Below are 17,663 nucleotides of genomic sequence, written 5' to 3'. Positions count from 1 at the left end.
AGGAAGATAATAGATATCAACGTGGTAACATGGCCGACATATGACGTAGCAAAAATGCAGATTGTTAGGACGCTTTGGAAATGGTGATCACTCACGGGGTTGGCGGTGACGGTGGAAGCGGCGGCGTACCGGCGACGCAAGTGCGGGCGGGCCAGCGCGCCCGCAGCCGCGCACAACAATACTGCAGCGCCCACGCATGCGCCCGCCCACCACCATTCTGAAAAAGTACACGTATACGAGTCATACGTTTGCATCCCATGGTAGTACCTCTGACCAGATAAATACTAAATATTTGCCCTACTCACTATTTGTATAATCAACTCGCTACTATATACCTAACTAGTTTGGTACTCGTACGTATAATTAATTAGGTAATAGGCTAGCTACTAGCCTGGCAGAATATAGAAATTTATACGTTAAGAGCAAAGTAATTTTTTGTTGTTAAGTTATTTCCTACTAGCTGTATCCTTGGTTTCATTCGCGTGCTATTTAGAACCTATCTGATATATATGTAAAGCTACATTATTGTACAGTTCAATTAAGTTTTCACCCACAAACTACTGAAATCTTTCACGAAAACTGCTGAATGGAGTATTCTGTAGTTTTTGCTTGAAACATTAACAAACATCCGTCACACACAGTCAGTAACTTCTGCTTTTATATATTTGTAAGATTACTTCGTGGTAGTTTATTAACTAACGATAATTTTAATACACTATGTTGTTATTTTATTATTTAAGTTCTGCATGTTTTTTGACAACCCTATTCAAATCTATCTACCTCGCGGCAGAATGCCACTGTGATAAAAACGACTGCTGTCTATCTCAATATTATGAAAAAAAGTCCCGCTTTAAATTACAAGATGAAAAAATGATTATAAATTTAAATGTTTTATAATTAATTATGTCAATATGTTCATGTTATTCTAAAAATATAAAGGTTATCTATGAACAGTTTAATAACAATTAAAAATGATGATTATACGTTGTGATGTATGTACGTGATGTCTCGCTGACTTAATGTAGGTATAAGTTAACATTATTAATTAATTAAAATATTTTTATTACTAAATTGATCGAGCGGACTTTGATCAGGTGGAATGTACCTGTATTAATACAACGCAGAGAGTTACTTCTTTGGAATGACGTAAAATATTGTAAACAATTATATTTAATCGTTGTTATAAACAAAACCGACCAACCAAAATCGAAAAGATTACGTATTAAAATCATGAATGACTAAAAGAAGCGAAAAATTGTGTTTAATTCATAATGTAAAGACCGCTATCTAAAACAAAATCGTAACTAGATGTATATAATTTTGTTCTGTAATAATACCTAACCATGTTGACACAATGCAACATATTATAGAAGTAACATGGAACTACTAAAAAGTTTCGATTAAAAAAGGATTCATTATATAAAAAAAAATATCTTATATATCTATGTACGCATAAAACATGAAATTTACAAATACGACGTATTCGACAATTAATATTAACGGTACCTAGTTTTGTGCATCAAGCCCGTTTCTATTTTTACAAAGGCGTTTGTTTGCGTGGTCGTGCTAAATTTAGCAACCTTTAATCAGAATAACTCGCTCAAGCGTTTGCTTGCTTGCAGTTGAAACTGGCGTCACGTTTTGTTGTGATTTCGTGTCATTTGTTATTATACTTTATTTAACAATGTTTGGTTTCATTACTTCTGCAGATTATAATGTTACTCAGTTTCATTCTATAATTCATCTTGTTTTTGGAATAATTACGTCATGATATTTTAGAAAAAATAAAATTGAGAACCAGTATTGCGTACTTAAATGATATGCAATGCTATGCTATGTTTATAATATTAATGAACTTATTTAGCAAATTTTTTCAATAAATAAAGTTTAAAATAGCTCTTTAATTTTATAAGCCATTTAAGTTTTTAAAACCTGTTCCTTTTTAAAAGCTTTAATTATTAGTTTATATTTGACTACTAGTATTTTGTTAGAGATTATACATACATGTAAGAGGCATTCAGTTAATATGGTGTTAAATTCACGTTCGTTTATACGTCAACTCTACTTTATAAAACAGTGGTTTATAATATTATTTCTAAGTTTAGAAAGTGACAAAAGACCTTATTAATGTCAATAGACGTATAATAATGATTTACAGGCGATTTAAGTTTTTATGAAAAAGGTTTCCGGTTTTAAATGAAATTCGATTAATTTCGTCACCATTCAACTGATAAGTTAGGACTGATTTACGATAAATTTCTAGCTAAGTCACGCAACTTCGTCTACATTACACTTCCGCCATTTATTTTGTCATAGTTACATTTATATAATATCTTTTAAAATTATAGCCTATGTGTTATTTTGATATAAGTATAAGTCATATTACTGTAAAGTTTCAATGAAATGAACATCCATTCATCCATCTATACTCATATTATTTAGCGTTTATAATATTAATTAAGTAAGATTTAACTTATTATGCAACTGTTAGAGTATGCAAGCTTTCCTATCCGTCGTAGTCAGCAGAAATCTGCGCCGCGACAAAGCCCAATGCGCATGCGTCGTCCGTTGCATTTGGAGCAGCCGTTGCAGCGCATTGCACTGTGAACTGCCTACGATTATGTTGACGATAGTGGAACATCCCAGCGGTCGAAGGTTACTGTCGGCAACTGAGGCCAAAACAAACGGCATGTGGTCGCGTGTACTCGACAAAAATTCGACATCGTTCGCCCAAGAATGCACAGTGCGGTTATTTTTAGAGGTTAGAGAAGCGCGGGGGCGGCGGCGACGTCTGGTGTCGGTCTGCCGGGGCCCGCCACCGATCACCGAAATAGCTTCTCCAGCTGGCGATACCTGGCCACGTGGCAGAGTTGGTTTTCAAGAATTACCTTACCTGCGTGTTTCATCCCATTATTACACTGCGTTTAATTCATTACATGCTCTACTCAAAGGTATTTGAGTCCATAAACTGTCTTATTTTAATTCTGTTAAGATGTATCATCTTTATTATATTAAAAATCATATTAAAGGTATGATCTTGTATACTTATACTTGTAATACGTAGATATACTTGTAACCCGGGATTCCGATTTTTCTGTGATGATTAGATCCTATAGGATGGTCTATGTCTGTCCTCGTGATTCTTTATGTGTTTACTTAAATTTTCATAAAAGGTGCCAATACACATATATAGATTCACTTTCCCATACTAATAACTATGAAATGTTTTGAATAGCACACACACATTAAAATTAAAATGTATAAAACATGCTATTACAATTAAATCGCAAAATAGAATATTAGTAATAAATAAAATAGTCGTAGACTAGACTTACTAGTGTAGGTATATTAGTTCCAACTAATAATTACAGCATTAAACAAATTTTTTGTGAGTTCAGATTATATTCAGAATAACCTACCTATACAATACACCTGCCCATCTCACAACGAATTATACTACGGGATACTATATGTATTATATTTACAAATTACATAAAAGGATGGCTCCTTAGAAAAATTTGTCTAATCTATCAGAAAAGTCAGTGATCTAAAAGTGTCAGGACAATTGAATCTGGGACATTTAATCTTCGTGTATACGAAGCTGTCATGCCAATGTGGCGAAGGTCGTCAATATACTTGCCTATTGCGGTATGTATTTTCAAGGTAGTCCAGTAAACTGGATTATCAGTTGGTAATTTTCTTACTGCAATTATGAATATGGTTTTAAACTCAACTCACCTGTATGAACAGGTTCCTTACGATGTTACATACTAGTACTCGATTTAATAGAAGTTCCTACTCTTCAAGAAATTCTCCTATTAACCATTGAAGTTACATTCTAATTTTGTTAATTTACGTTTTGATTAATATATTTTGAAGCATAATTCCATCACTTGTTTATATGGTATAATTTGAAATAACTATAACAGTGAATATAGAAGCTTTACGGGTAAATGATATCTAACTAGATTTTTGGTGAGCACTGTTTGTGAATGTAGGGATTTTATACTTCTTCTTCAGCTTTCCAGAATGTGTTTTGGTTTCTTATAAAACTATTTGATATATTAAATACCTATATAGTATACTATTAAGTATAGGTATATAAAAATCACAAAAAAGACATTTATGTAAAAAACAATTTATATCGTATTGTAGGTATATCACATTCAAGTGTAGACGCTAAATCATAGACCTAAAATAAGTAAATGTTTACATTTTCTCCTAAAACAATACTCACTGTCACATATTATTGGAAAAACAATATTAAACCTATGTTTTTCATGCAAATGTGTAATGAGGTAAAATGGTAGTCGGTAGTCGTAACGTTTATTAAGTACTCGTATATAAAAACATTTTTATTTATTGGAAACAGCTAATAAGGTATCACATATTACTAGAATACCTATTAGTATTAGGTACACAAGACTATAAAATAACATACGCATGATAATTCTCGCCAGTATATCATTAGGTATTCTGTAATGGCGAAAATAGGTTACAATATGTCACCCACCCAGGTGTGTGGAAGAATACTCTTTCATCGTAGTTTCAATAGTATCTACTGTAACTGAAATTCAGTATTTTCGGTAACTATTTATAGTTAATGCGACAGATTTTAGTTAAACATCGCATTATTTATGAATGCAATTTAATGCACATATAAAAAAAATTTTTTCGTAACTGACACTAAAATATTTTTTTTTAAATGTGTGTCATGACGTAATATTATTATATATCAATTATTTTTTTTATATATTATTTGTCTGTCGTCTATTATTATGTAAGAAAAAGCTGACCTTTTTCTTACGTAATAAAATTATTTTTTATTTAACCAATCTTCAAGGAAACTCCAATGTTACTTAAGACAAACAAGCTGAAAGCTCAATTGAACCTTTGTCTGTACATCACTTTATCATGTTATTATGTCATGTCTTTAAAACATACGTTTCCTAATCACATTATCACCGAAATCATTGACTCAAATTAAAACCGAAGTACTATATTCAACCGCTTAACAACCTTTAGGACACTCTTCGGGAGACACCTGAGAATGGTCAGCGATTAATGCTGATATAAAGCAGATTCCAGTGCATGCTTCTACATGTAGATTTTACTATTGTATATGTACTACTATGTATATTTTTATTTTACAACATGTATTACGGTAAACTATTTGAAATTGTAATGTTAGTAAATACTATATATATATATATATTCAAACGTATAATACCTATTTAGATAAAGAGAGCATCGAGCAGAACGACAATCACGCTAATAACACGCGCGGCGTTCATTATCGTTTAGGGAATATAACGTATAATTATAAAAATTTAGGTAGGTATATGTATGCGGACATACTTATATGTGTTTGCAGAGAATAGGTAAATAATAAATTATTGCAAATACCTAAATCCTAATCTAATCATTGACAAAACGTAGTACAAAGTGTAGATATGCTTATTTGCTTTGCATTCTCTATAATAGTTCTTCCGTATTATCGACTAAGCTTATCATTTTCTATTCGGTTTAGATTGTATAAAAAGACTCAACATGACTCTCATTACTATAGAAGATCAATGGAAAATACAGCGTAGATTAGTTACATTGCCTACAACTTTTTGCGTAAAATAAGTTTTATATAAACTTAAATGGAATTTGAAAAGACTGACAGTATTCTAGACAAAAGTATTGTAAGTTGGACTCTATTCTCCGCAATTAGCCTCTCATCTGGGTCGTTGTGCGTGTAGAGCCAGACTACTAAAGTAGTCACCTAAGCTCCTCCCAAAAGACTAAAGTATTATAAGTTGCACTAAAAATGACAAAGAAGGTAATTACGGCAAGTAAGTGATACACTTTGATAGTTCAAATTTAACGAGAATGTTGATTGTAACCTCGCTATTTCTGTTTTCTGATAATCTATCCGATAGCCTATCAGTCATATTAGATATAAGTAGCTAATGATCAAAACGTTACGTTATCGTGTCGTTTGTTCACCAGACAGATTAATTAGGCATTTGTGAAAAAAAACTCGGCATCTGTTAAATATTTGAAAAAAATAATAAGTAATGAAAATTCTTTATTGTTCTCCTCATAGAATACAAACTAACATTTATATACACTATTAATATATAGATAAGTATAAAATGTATATACAACATTGTCAAAGGAAAGAGGCAACAATGGGCTGCCTTATCGCTGAATAGCGATTTCTTCCAGGCAACCTAAGGATAGAGATTTGGTACTTATTGTGGAATCTGTGAATTTAATTTAGGGGTTGTAGAAAGAACAAATCATTGTGTGTACAAATCATGTGGCTTGTGTTAATGGAATGGTGACGATATCTATTTAATAATATGTCAAAAATACCTATAATATATATATATATATATTGAATGTATAATGCACGAGTAGTACAATTATGTCAGTACTTATAAAAAATCTAGTTGGTATAAGCATAAGTTGCAAAAAGTGACGGCAGAACAATTACTGTATTGAACTACATAAACCATATACGGTTATATCTTAATTAGATATAAGTTAAAACCGCGTGTTTAAAGATATTTTGAACTACTAGGTACGTAGGTGATCTAATCGTATTCTAGTATAACGGAAACATCATTAATGGAAGTCAGCTCTTTCTTCGGCTACGAAAAGATCAGTAGAGTTATTAAATCTCATTTTATTTGTGAATTTTTAATATATGTAGTTATTATATATATAGTAGGTTTGTTATTACTAGAAAATATCTCTGAGCGATATATTAGATATATTTATACTAAGCATTAAAGATAAAGATCCTCTTCTCCAAACTCTAGCGGTGAAGATTTTCCCTGAATGTCTACACATAAGGGTTTTCAATCGCGACGTAAATTCTGTCCTTTAAGTCTTTTTAATTTATAGTAAAGTATATAATATTCAAGAATTATAAAATGCCTATGAATAAACACTACTTGATAAAAGGAATATCGGGCTGAAAACCGCATTTTGATAAGGGGTGTTTAGGGGTGAGGTGGGGGCCTGGCGGGACGCAACGACGTCTGTCTAGACGAAGTGTAATTAGGAAGGTGAGCGCGTAGGCAGCGGCGGCAGTGGCGGCGCGGACGAACGGCCTAGGCGCCCCACTTGCGTCACATTCTAATTAATAGTAATAGGTAAATCGTAGTCAGTTTGTAGTGATACTCTTCTTCCTATCTTTACGTAATTAATAATATTAGTAATACACCTGAGCATCCAATTCCCAATTGGTTTTTACATACTATATGTACGTACACTGTCAACTAAAAACACAATTGTTCAGTACCTTAACCGTAGCCAAGTTAATAATTTCGGGTAAGATTTTGTTTGCATATATTTGCTACACATTTCAGTCTGTGCCCTCAAAATGGTTCAATGACGTGTTATGCGATCTCATCTTGTTTATCTTAGCCAATCTTTCTATCGCATTCGTATTTTATGTCAAATATTTTAGAATTGCAATAACAATTCCCTCATCAAAAAATGTTGTCAGAATCCGGCACGTTACCTTCTTTCTGTATTACACTGTACGAGTAAATATGATTTATTAACATACGTATGTATTATATTATAGTTTTGTAGTCGTGGATAGATTAATAGTATGTGGTATTGGCGTAGCAACTTGAGAGGTCACGCCAACCTCGTGAATGACGACGGCCGAGCCGGTTGAAGGTCATAGGATGTGGCGGCACTTTCGTCCCGTAATGGACGTGTTCCTCTGGCCGCAGTGAGTTCGCCAGTTGTTGGTGATAATATACGTGTTGTTTGTCAACGTCGCGTCGAGTTGTCGCGTGGTACGGATGTGTTCGTCGTCCGCTATAAATAAATAACACGAGCATTGTGCGCTGCAGAGCGTTAGTCCGCGCGAATACGTCTCACGCCGCTCTCAAGAACAATTGCTATTACAGCTATGTGAATGCAGCACAACTATACACCAATCTTATTCAGGAACGAAATGCATTTTGTTTGGATGAATGGCTTGTGTCGTAACGCCCGCGATATATGCGGTGATTTACTAGATAACTGTTTGATAATTTTCTTATCTTGATATGATATATACAATGATTAGTTTGTCTGTTACCTACTCTAAAGTCCGTATTCTTATGAAAATGTTATCAAAGGTTTTTTAGGTTGGCACGTGTGTAGAACATGAACACATTATAGAGTAGTTATTTTTTTATATTTCCTATAATGTGAACAGTAAAGTGAATGGTAGGATATAACGAGAAACATAATACAATTGTTTAGAAAAACTTGTTTAGAAAACTTACTTTAAAAAAAGACTAATTTAAATAACATTATTTTTCAATGAAGAATGAATGAATATTATTTTCTTTCAATATACATTTATTATATATCATGCTTTTTACTTTACATCTTTACAGTTCAGTTCCCATGTAAATAACACACATCTCAATGCGAATTGTATCTATTTTATATCGTAATCTATTTTTTGTACATTGTATTTACATTTCCAAAACTATCGTGACTTATAAATTTACTTAAAACTTTTTGTGTACATTTATATTTTTGACTGGCCCTCCTTTCATGGAAACATGCATAACAAACAAAAATTAATCCAGTGATGCCAGTAGGCTTGCAAAGGGGCAACCCTTTGCAACAAACTGGCACCTATCGTTACCTATGCAGCAGGCATTTGGGGGCATGCTGCTAGGAAAAAATGTAATCGCAGAACTCTTGAGAGTACGCAAAGAGGGTTTGCTCTTAAAGCCATTCGAGGTTTCCGAACTGTATCAACCACAGCTGCACTTGCGTTGGCACAGTTTACTCCACTTGACCTTATTAAGTATATAAGACCTTATACACTGGTAATTGAAGTGGCTAATGTGGAACGCACTCGACTGTTGGGCACCACGCATCATCTACCTGATGACATTACTTTAGAAAGGCCTATTCCGGTGCATCAGCTTCTACATCCATCAAGCAGAATTTCCATTCCTCTCTATTTGGCAGGCAGTCAGGAAGAGGCTGATGACTATGTAAAACCAAATACAGTAGCTATATTCACTGATGGCAGTAAGCAGGAGACTGGTGAAGTTGGAGCTGCATTTGTCTCTTGCAATCCAGATGCTGCAAAAGCTGTTGTAAGAAAAAAATTCAAGCTGCACTCCAGTTGCAGCGTTTATCAGGCTGAGTTGCTAGCAATATCCCGTGCTTGCGAATGGGCTTCGGATCATAAGTACGCGCACACTGTCATCTATTCAGACTCACTCTCTTCTATTAAAGCCATTCAAAATCGTAGTAACACTCATCCAATTGTCTCTCGCATACATCAATCACTTCAACATATGAGTAATCCCATAGACATTGTGTGGGTCAAGAGCCATGTTGGTATTGCTGGTAATGAGTCGGCTGATGTTGCGGCTGGAGAAGCCAGTCATTTACATAAAGCTCCGGATTATGCAAAATTCCCCATGGTGTATGCCAAAACTCTATATAAAAAGGAATGTCGCATGGCATGGGAAAGGAGATATACCTCAGCGGAACAAGGAGCATTTACCAGAAACCTTCTGCCGCGTCTAGATGTAATTCGTGATCTGTTTTCTGGTATTGAACGTTCCTTTCATCTCACCCAGGTACTCACAGGTCATGGATATAATAAAGCTATCTCAAGCGATTTGGTATTATTGACAACGCAAGTTGTCCGTGTGATGGAGATAGCGAGCAAACAGTAGAACATTTGTTCAGTAGCTGCGCTTTATTTGGAAGAGCCCGGCATGAGCACGAGCAAACGTGTCGCCTGTATGAGATTGACTCCCCTTATAATTTGACGAGCCTCATTAAGAAGCCGGAAACTCTTGCTTCTTATGATGCCCTGGCTAAAATTATTATTTATAAGTTAAAACAGATTAACAATACATAAGTGTACACTATATACAAGCGAAAACTTTTTATGATTAAATTTTATATTTAATTATTAAATCTATTATATATTTTAATATAATATTGTATGTATAATATAATATATATCCCTACAGTGAAAACTTCTATTAAAGACTTCCCCTGTATCAAATCGCAGCGGGAGCCTAAGATTTAAAATAAATCAAAATATATACATTATAAAAAATAAAACGGTGAAACAATTAAAAGGGAATAAAAAAACAAACTGGCAGGGGGAAATAGTAAAATCTGGGCATGATGACGTTGGCAGTTAATAATACAAGAACAAACCACATCTATAGTAATAAAAGACATATAACATATGAATCGACTATATTAAAGAATATCATTTCTAATCTTTTTGATCTTATTCTAATCAAAACAAGGTAGAAAATCAGATGGGCATCTTACAATATTTTGTGATAAAGTGGAATATTAAGACCTGTGTTGTGTAGCTTCTATATCAGAGAACAAGCACAAACGGAATTACCATACAAAATCCCATAAATCATTAAAGAAAATATTTTTTGTCGGGAATTTGACATGTTGTATAAGGCTGTAGGTACTCGTATTTTACTCAATGGCCATATTTAAATAGGCCTTTATTATTTTGTCGCGAAATAATATAAATAGTTATGGAACAAGAACAATACATTACCAACACCAATATATTCCTAGGATTAGATAAAAACAATAAATGTTTACTAACAAAAATAGGTACTCAACATGCGGGATTATTCTCTCTATCTTATTAATTTGATTGTTAGATCGTCTGACTTTCATTGTCTATATTTAAAAATTAAAATCGCCGATTAAGGAAGTATTGATGTTTTTAAAGTTTTTTGTACGGTTAACTTTGTCTTGTGGTAGTGGTTAGTGTAAGTAGATTAGTGCCATACAGAATTTACAGATAGAAACGTGCTAAGTGTTCAGATTGCGTTCTCTTTTGAGATTGTCTGGATGAATGATCTTTGCGAGTAGATGTAACTGTTCAATACAAGGATAGTTATTCTACGTAGATTACTACTCTTACATACTACGCAAATTTATAACTTAGGTATCAGGCCAGAACTTTCAGTGTATGTAGGGCGAGTAGTTTGCTATCGCGTGTATATTCCCGTCATTTTTGCGCGCGCGCGAGGGCGCTAGCGCGGTCTCGATTGTTTTCGTCGTGTTTCGCGGGTTATTTCGGGCGCGTGCGGCGCGCGGCGCGGGGCTGCGGCGCGGTGGAGCAACCCGCTCCTGCACATCTCACTGTCCACGACCGCTCACCGTAGCTACTTCAAGTCCGAACATAAATCATGTAATAATTTGATTGTGAACACACAAATCACCAGTTGGACCCACAATTAATTTAATTTTATTTATGATGATGCAGGAGCACTATCCCAAGTCCCAAGCTGAGCAGAGCTTGTATTATGGGTTCTAGATAACTGATATAAATACACAGATATATTTTTTGTAAAAACATACATGATATACTTATATATATAGAAAACACCAATGCCGACAAACAATCATACTCATGAATACAAATGTTTGTACCATGTGAGGAATACGAACCCGCAACCAACAGAAGACAGCCTAAACGGTTAGACCACCGAGGCCGTAAAAATAATCACTGCGAATAAATCATCACTTACCACTGCAAATTTTGACTATCTTATGTATGAGTCATAATCACGACTTAACTGATGAAAATGTATGTGTGTATCCATGGGAAATTAATAAATATCAGTAAATCTCTACTGATATTTAATGGGAACAACTTTAACTTTTTTTAAATATTCGTTCCAGACAGGTAATTGTTTATTTTTATCACAACATACATAAATATTCCCCTTAGAGAGTAGGACTCAATTTCCTACGTTGCATTTACACAGAGCGTAACTTGCTGATGGCTATGTAGATCTCGGAATTCTTTGGACTCATGGTGAATGATCGTATAATGAATTCATTGATAAAGTAATGCGACAAAAATTACGCATGTTTCAATGTTGCCCTATTGGGGTCAGACGGGTTTCATATTTAATTCATGTTTTCTATTACCTAGATATAAAAATAGACTGTGTTTAACTAAGTCAAAGTCAACAAAATAGCTGTTTTGTATCTCAAACGTAAAAGTTTTATATGAATTAAAAATTGTACTGTCAAATTCAGTTATGTATGAAATTAGGTAATCTTTATATATAAGCAAGTTTTCTAGCGATATAGTAACTGTACCGTAGTATTTTTAATTTATGAAATATTTTTGGAGAGAGTTGATTTTTAAATATTGCATGATAGTGAGACATTTTATTTTTTGAAAAGTTTCATTTGTTATATAATACTACAGCAAGATATAAGATTGCGTCTTAATGCAACAGCAATACAAAATGTCTCATAGCTTAGTGTGGAGAATCACTCAAGGAGCTGATTTGCAGCTAAATCCGCGAGGGTGAATGTACTATTAAAAAATATATATACTAGTTCATTTACTGTCTGTGTTCCATTATTTTGGTTCGAAACGGCTGAAGCTTTCAAACTGAATCACTATTTCATTTTTACCAATTCAAGTACTCATGGGTATATTCTTCTTCTATTCGCTGTCGTAGTTAGAAACATGGGTCATGTTTCTAACTACGACAGCGAAGTCTAATGCAGAGTTTTTTTAGTGTTTTCATGCTACGCGCTCACGTAGCTCTATGTCGTAGCTCACTCACTTATAATTCTGTATGACTTATGAATACTTTAAGTTATTATTCCAAACGCTAATTATATTTCTATAAATGTATATGTAGGATCTAACTGGTTAGATCACTTTGAAAGAATAATCGATTATTAAATTAATTGAATGACAAAGATAAAGTACTAAAAAAGATGTCACATTGTCAACGTTGAAAATTGAATAATTCTTATCTACACAACTTGTAAGGTCGCACATGCTGTATACGATCACACAAGTTGTACAAATTTAGAATGTTATTGGCAGTTCTCCTTTGTTTATTAAGTATTTGAAGCGTTAACAATGCGGAATACAGAGTTTGAGGGGTAGGTTGAGCAGTTGGACGGTCGTAGGTCGTTAGTAGAGGCCGGCCCCGGACATCGGCCTCACGACCCACTTCCACCTTCCCCCTCCCCCCTACTTCTCTTGACTGTAGATATTTCTTCCCGCACTCCTATATCAACGTGATAAGAAGTTTGTATTGCCGTACCATTTGGTCGACGAGAACCGATAACTAGGTGCAACAGTACCGAACCGAGTCAATTGATTGACAAAACAAATTATGATTCATGTATAATGTATACCTACATATAATGTGTCGTCGTAAAAATACTTATATAATGAATGAATGAATGAAACTCTTTCTTATTCCTCTTACAGAATATATATAATAATAAATAAGACAAAGAGGTAACAACGGCCGGCTTTAGCGCTAAAAAGCGTCCTCTTCTAGACAACCTTAGGAAGAAAAGAAGTAATAAGATCAGGTACAGGTGTAACAATAATAACAATGTTGAGAGAAATGATATTAATATTTGTATACATACAAAATAATATTCTATAGCTTATCTATTTACAAATATACATGCAACAGTAATGCTACTAATATACACATATATATATATATATATATATATATAACTTACATAAATAGTGATTTTAATGTTTGATCAGATGTTGACAGTTTGTTCTGAAAACGAACAGCCAGTGCACTGAACGATTTGTTGTAAGATATAACAAACAATTGGTAAGATTTCATCAATGATTGAAATGATGATATTGCGATATAACTGATACAGTGGTTCCTAACCGCATTGGAATAATTGACATAATGCTCTTCTTAATCCATTCTGTGAATTTATTAAAAATAAAAGGAGAATAGTTTCGACTTGGAAGTGATGAAAAATTACATATTCTTTCAGTTTTTTTCGTCTATATTTATAGTAGACGGTGATAAAAATTGTTGATTAAAAGAGTTAATATCTAAATTAGTAGGTAAAATTTTCTGACGGCCTTTCCGCTTAATTAATAAATATATAAATAAGGATATAAGTCAATACAATATACTATGTGTTGATTACGTGAAACCTATAGTAGCCTTAATATTACCATATAGATAATGTAAAATAGATCATAACGCCGTTGGTTTCTAATAAATAAAAAAATACTGCATTATTTGGTTTGTTAAAGAGAATAGATATGTATTTATAAGCAACAATAGAAGAATTTAGTTGCGTTATTTTAAAATTAAATGTAACATTATTATATAATTGTATTTAATATCTACTAAATGAATTGTTTATTATAGATACACCTCGATCAGATTTAAGTCTAATCGGTTTTTTCCATCCTAATGTTGCCTGGAAGAAATCGCTTCAGCGATAACGACACCTATTGTTGTGTTATGTGTATGTTTTTTATGAATGTATTTATATGATAATGATCTTTGCAGAATTGCTAATGCACATGAGATATCATATCAATGAAGAATGTCAACAAAGGATAATAAAAATCAATGTTCTCGCAAGAAGATTTTATAAGTCTATATGAACTCTGTACATAATAAACATAATTAAACAAAATATTTTGTTAAATTAAACTAAATGTACTGAATTTTACTACAATAGGATGAATGTCCATTTCTCGACCAGTCATGTCAAGGTTAATATGCCATAATATATTAACTTCGGATATAAGCATATGCACTATACACATATGTATATGTATGTTCATCATGTATGTGAAGTGGTTGTAACTTTATTTGCACAATAAATATCAATAACATAATGCCCTCCTAATATTTATACTGATAGTAAATAATATTTATATGTTATCGCTGGAAATATGAAGATATAATCTAATAATTACAAAAGAGGGAACAAATCATTCAATAAATAAATACTTCTATTTGTTATTTTATTCTCTCATTGTAATATTAATCTACTGATTCTTTACTTCATACATTTAACAAAGATATCTTAAATCAGTCCAAGGGTCATTTCAAACTGGACCTTGTACCAATCCAAGGTCCCGTTTGAAGTTCAGTTCCGCAATCAGATGGCAACTATTTAGTAATTATATAATTGATAGTGACTATGTCCCTTATTTCGTCAGCAACCATCCTTTAATAAAATTATTCAAATACATATAGAGGATTAGGCAGTATGCAGCTCAGTATTCACTCAACTCATCATAATAAAATGTAGGTACATAGGATTTTATTTTTTGGCCTAATCCCAATTGAAATTGTTAGTGGTACTGCAAATTGTTTGGAAATACTCTCAATAGAACCTTTTTAAAATTTTCTCTATATTTATTCTCACCTAAAACTAACATAACGACATTAGTCATAAAAACAAGTGTTTGATTACTTATATATATGTATTGCACTATATAACGTCGATTTTCGCAAAATACTCTTAAAAATTAATTTGGCCTAGTTCATAAATGATATACCTATATAGCAATTATAATATTTTTATTTGTTTACTGAAAGGCGGTTTATTAAATATGCATTTTTGTATCATATATTTATCATTAATAAGTATCTAGAATATTCATGTCCGTAATGTACCATATATAAAATGATCATAAAAAACATATCATATTATATTATAATTACTTCAGAAGAATATTGAAAATCTTGTTAATAGGACATGTTTAAGTAAATAACATTGTAGTTTTATTTGTTAACTGGTCGACCATTGCCGTTGTGTATAACGTTCAAAATATAAAATGATTAATCACAATATATTGAAGTGACTAGCGGTGAATAATGAAACTATACTCGTAAGTTCTGGTACCTTCTGGTATCAGTTCTGGTAACTGCACTTTCCATATGAACACTAAATTATAAAGAAGAGTTATTTCGATATTTGGATACTGTGTCCTTGCGCGTCCTTGAACGCTTGCTATGATCTCCATCAACAATATCTTACACTAAAATATGCCATCTTTTTTATGAATGCATAGCTGTTGTAATCAGCAGTATTTGATATAAGCTGGAAATCAGACTAAATAACGATATCAATATGAATCGTTTATAGTCACGTAGTGCAAGCTTTCGATGTTTCAAACAATAACGTTAAAAACTGGTCGGATATAATGAATATATGTAAATGAACACTATGGGAGTCCAGTCCATTCTCCAAGTGTATCTGTGCAAGAGTGGAAACTTTTAGTTTGTCAGTTTTATATTGAGTAGTTTATTCTTTTATATTACTATGTGCGCTGTAGCATGGTGCGGGTAACCGTTGCTTCATTTAACAGTTGCTAAATTTAAGTTACTACAGTTATTAATGATTTCATAGATTACAAATGTGGGACAGCTGAAACACTAAGTCATAATTAGAGTAAAACGAAACTGTCACCCGCACCATGCTACAGCGCACATTGTATTAGGCTTTCTTCATTTATTTATGAGACACATCTTTCCCACGTGTAGAATTTTATTGATTGTTTTTTCTTATGGATGATAATGGAATGGTGCTAACGGTTTACGCTGGGTAACAGTGTCGGATGATAAGATGACCTTGAGGTCAGGTTAGTTGACCGTCGAGGTACATTGAAGTTATCACGATAACTTGCAGGGGGAACCACGTGGAGGTCAGCTTGACATGGTACATTGTTAGCAATGGGGTTATTAGTTCACATTACTAACAATCCCCTTCCCCTTAGAGGTTATTTTCTCGTAATATATGTATTTACCTACCTAATTGTGGTTACATGTAATACAATGTATATGTAATCTAATATAATACACAGGTACAATTTCCATTATGAATTATGGAAAGAAATATTGTTTGTTCATAATTCCTTATAAATAGCCATACCAGCGGATAAATGCAGCCTACTCGGTATGACGATTTCTAAGTTCATAGCTAATGGTGGTTTCATAAGAAATATTATACAGTCAAATATTTTACACTAACTTTATTCGAACAAGGAAACAGAGGGAGATGAATACTTTTTGCAATTACAATATGATACAGAAAAAATAGTTCTTTAATATTTAAAACAAAACGCGCGAATAAAAATTGTAAAACATTCGCTTTGCTGATTTAACCGCAGAGTCTACATACCTACTCGTTTCCAATATTCTATTCTTGACAGGTATATAGGTATAAGGATGAATAAAACGCCGGTGATAATTTGTCTGTGAATATCTAGTAATGCTATTTCGACAGTCCAAGATCAGACTAATCGATAGCCAATGGGGAGCCTATAGCGGGGATAGGTTGAACAAAACGGTTAGGTGTCGGGAGCGGTTTGACAAAGGCTATGGTGTCGCGGTTGCCCCCAGGGCTACAGGCGGCAGCGTCTGTCGGCGGCGCGGCCGTCGCGTCGCGTTCGTCGACCTGCCGTCTCAAGGCCGCTCTTACACGTGCCACTGGGCCATACTGGGCGCTTCCTGACGCCGCGCCGCCATAACAAACCTCTCCCCGCCCCACACCCTCTGTCTCATCCTGCGCGTAGGTCCTCCACAGCGCAGCGCACGCAATAAGCCCCAATCCATGATTCTCGGAAGTGCCCACCTTTCTTTGAAGGAATCCGTGTTGCCAAAATTATGGAAATATTTGCCTTGTTGGTAAAATCAAATTTGCTTGACTTTACCAACAAGTTATGACAGTAAACTGACAGTCCAAATCACTCATTAGAAATAAGTTTTAACGAGCAAGAAATGTATATTTCTTATATACTAATGTTGGTAGATGTTTGGTTGTTTTTGTACAGATGTTTAAATTTAAATTTAATCGTTTAAGTA

The 17,663-nt window shown here is 33.5% G+C and overlaps 1 pseudogene; it reads right to left on the bottom strand.

Moving 5' to 3' along the window:
• Positions 1 to 17,663, bottom strand: part of LOC131848080 (uncharacterized) — a 51,682-nt pseudogene that overhangs the window by 20,987 nt on the left and 13,032 nt on the right.

The sequence above is a fragment of the Achroia grisella genome, unplaced genomic scaffold (assembly GCF_030625045.1).
Source record: "Achroia grisella isolate CSIRO2021 unplaced genomic scaffold, CSIRO_AGI_Agris_v1 utg546, whole genome shotgun sequence".
Lineage (NCBI taxonomy): Eukaryota > Metazoa > Arthropoda > Insecta > Lepidoptera > Pyralidae > Achroia > Achroia grisella.
The sequence above is the reverse complement of the archived record's forward strand: the minus strand, read 5'-3'. Positions and strand labels throughout refer to the sequence as shown.